At 32.0% G+C, this 3,734-nt stretch overlaps 1 pseudogene; it reads left to right on the top strand.

The window, feature by feature from the left end:
• Nucleotides 1-1,413: 1,413 nt before the first annotated feature.
• Nucleotides 1,414-2,911, top strand: LOC120083285 (annotated as a pseudogene).
• The last annotated feature ends 823 nt before the right edge of the window (nucleotides 2,912-3,734 follow it).

Genomic DNA, 3,734 nt, shown 5'->3' with positions numbered 1-3,734 from the left:
GTCTAAAAAAACGTATGCCATTTTGTCCAATCCATGTATGGGGTAAGAAATAGTGAAGAGTAATAATCTATGAAGCAGAGATACTTCATGTGAGGCAAAGAATCCGTATTAGATACTAATACTTCCAGATACTTCTCATATACGTATCTGACGAGCGATTTGATATATCTATTTTTACGCTTACTTTTTTTTAAAGAAAAAAGAGAAACAACTCATCTAATCTTTTTCAATGTAAAACTAGGCAACCTATTTTTTTAAGCAAGAGGAAATGTATTTTCAATGTATTAGTATTCTCATTTTTTTAGAAATATATATTAAAATAATATATAAAAAATGATGTATTCTTCAACGTATCCAGATCTTAATTTTTTAGAAATTGACGAATAATAATAATAATAATAATAATAATAATAATAAGTAGTAGTAGTAGTAGGGGGTAGAGAGATATTGTATAGAATACAAAGTAGGTTGAGTGTGATTAGGTTTTGTTGCATATATCCCGCTTTTCTCGCTGAAAATCTGATTCCCAATTCTTCCATTTATTCTTCAATAGCCGCATTGCCCTCTTTCCTCTTTTCTTTTCATTTGTTTTCCTCCAAACTCTAGTGAAAAATTAACCATATCCCAACCCATTAAAAAAATGAAAAAAAAATGAAAATAAAAAATTATCATTAAAAAAATTAAAATTTTATTTTGGTCTCCATAATTTGACTTACGTTCAATTTGTCCTTCTATTTTCAATTGGTCAATCTTAGTCTTTATATTTTTAACAAATCTGAAATTTAGTTCCCTCAAAATTAATTTTGACCAAAGTTGATTAAGTATTAATAATAACTTTTATGCAAGAAAATGAAATATGTGAATGATTTTCAAACTTCATAATCAAAATGCTATTAATAAAAAAAGGTTTAAAGAAAAATATAAACTAGCATAATAGACTAAATTTAAGATTTATTGAAAATATAAAGACTAAAATTGGATATATTTGAAAGTACATTAACTAAAATAAAATGAACTTTGAAATATAGAGAAAAAATTATATTAATGGCAAATTACAAAAACCACCCCTGAGGCATGGTGGTTGATGCAATTACATTCTCAAACTCTCAATTATAGAAATTAGGTCCATAAATTTATATAAGTGTTAAAATTGTACCTTCAAGTTTACAATAATGGTAGAAATTAAACCCACATATGATAAAATTTGAAAGACTTATACAAATGTTATAATTTATAGAATTATGTAAGTTTGATGATTCAATTTGATCCAATTTTAGCGCTTACATAAATTTGAGGATTTAAATTTGAAAATTAAAGAGTGAAATTGCAATTATGACACTATTTTTCGGGTGATTTTTGCGATTTGCTCAACAAATATTTGAATCATGACCATTTTTTTATTGGACCGCACTTTTTCTGTTTTTATAAGAACCTGGCCACTCCAAGCTCATAATCCCAATTTCCCATTCCCATTTCTGTTTCTCTCCAACTCCATGGATAACCAACGTTCCCCTGTTTTAACTTGGGCTTATTTCTTGCAAGCAAATGTGAGTTCCTCACCTATCTTCTTCCTAAATTCCCTCAATTTTGAAATTGGGTTTTGATTTTGATTTTGATTTTGTGTTTTTTTAGCAGAATATTGATGAATTGCGCCATTCACTTTTATGCACGACTCTGGAGCTGGAACAGACCAGAATTGCAGTTCAAGAAGAGCTGAAGAAAAGAGATGATCAGCTTTTAAATCTCAAGCATTTGTTGAATCAAGCCATTAAAGAAAGAGATGAAGCTAATGAAAAAATCGAAAAGCTTCTTCTTCAGAAACTCTTCTTCCATAATCATCCCCCTCCTCTGTCTGCAATTTCCACCATCGACGACGATCCCAAAACAGGATTCGACTCCCAAAACGCTTTCTCTTCCTCCGATTGCGACGAGAGCATCGTTTCCGTTTCATCTCCGGTCGCCCCACCGCCGGAAATCGCTGATTGGGTCTCCGATAAACCGTTGCCGCGAAGAAGGGTAAGCTCTTACAGGCCGTCATGAAAGCTGGTCCGCTTCTTCAGACTCTGCTTCTCGCTGGACCGCTGCCTCAGTGGAGACATCCGCCGCCGCCGCTTGAATCTTTCCACTTGCCGCCGATTGCAATCCACTTCCTCCGCCGCCGCCTCCGCCGCCGCCTCCGCCGCCGCTGGCCCTTCATTCTGAGGCTACTAATTGTGGGATTGTAAACAAAAAGAGGGCTCTGTCTCTTTGCGAGGAATCGGATTCTCCATCAGCAAACAAATTCCAAAGGCTTGTTTTCCACTGACTTTCAACCAAACCAATTAAATTAATCCCCACTAAATTAATTTTACATAATTATATATTAATAGCACTAAGAAAATTAGAATTACACACACACACACCAAAAAAGGGTTTTGTGACTGATCTCATTTAGTATTTTGTATAGTTGTTTGTTCTTTATATTACCCCCAAAATCCCAAGTCCAGTTAGCTTAGAGTAACTAAAAAGCAAGAGTTTTTTATTTTGGGGGGGGGGGCTCCTGATAATGTGCAAGGAGCTTCGTTTTCGACTGAAATTGGAGTGGTATGCAACGACATTGATATGAGTTTTAGTGTAGTTGATTTGAGAATAGTTCAACGGGTTAAATATTAGTAACCGTGAGAAGTTCGGATTTGTATCCTAATAGTGAAATTAGAGTGATAGTTTATTAGGGTATGGGGTTTTAAGAGAGATTGAGGAGTTAAAGGTTGTGTGTGTGTGTGTGGGTGTGGAGAGTAGTTGGGGGTGGGAAAAGCATATGGTCCTACATATCAAGAAGGATCTTTGCTGTTGTGTGATTTTGTATGGATTTGTATATCAAAAGATTTAGAGGAAGTTTTAATGTATTAATTTACTCTTTTTCTTTCATTCATTTCTTTTCTTTTCCTTCTCTCTCTCTCTTTTCTTTAATTTAAATTAAAAGTGTAAATGAGTAAATTATACTTTTTAATTAATTGGCCAATTGGATTAATTGAAGCTTTAGAATTGATAAAAATGAAATTTTCATATTTGAGAAAATTGTGCAAACTACCTCTAAACCATGACAGTTTATTAGTTAATCAAACTCAAATTAACATCAACCAGTAGAAAGGGGTTACTTTAGGGGATAATTAGTTGCTATTTGATACTTACATCTACATGAGGGAAAGTTTAAGGTAATGACTAAGGAGGTGGCTTATCCCCTTACAAGGATAGCATAATTTCAAAATTTTGAGTTTCTTTAGCCTAATTTTATAATAATTTTGAAAATAGGGAAAAAGGAGTACAAGACTATGTTTATTCAATTAAAAACATTATAAATTGTGGAGTGGAAATAATCTAGGAATATAATTGATTTTAATTTTGATCTCATAGATTAACTAATATATGTTCGACGGGGTTTTTAGTCATATTTTATTAATATGGTTTTTTCTTTTTTTCTTTTTAATAATATGTAGGATGGAGAATAGAACTTCTAACCTCAAGATCGATGATAAAAGTTTTAGATCAATTAGACTATATTCTTCTTTGTGTTAACATAAAAATGATTAATAGATTAACATTAAGTTTCTATCCAACCATATCAAGTTATATTCTAAAGAAAACATTTTTATTAAATTTTTGAAAAGAAATATAAAGTACTAAAAAAATTCAAAAGCAACTAAAATATTTTAGGAATAGAGTACCTTGTCAAGTGTATGTCAATCAAAGTGCTT

Source organism: Benincasa hispida, chromosome 8, assembly GCF_009727055.1.
Source record: "Benincasa hispida cultivar B227 chromosome 8, ASM972705v1, whole genome shotgun sequence".
Classification (NCBI taxonomy): domain Eukaryota; kingdom Viridiplantae; phylum Streptophyta; class Magnoliopsida; order Cucurbitales; family Cucurbitaceae; genus Benincasa; species Benincasa hispida.
Note: the sequence above shows the minus strand (reverse complement) of the source record. Positions and strands in the feature narration are given on the sequence as shown.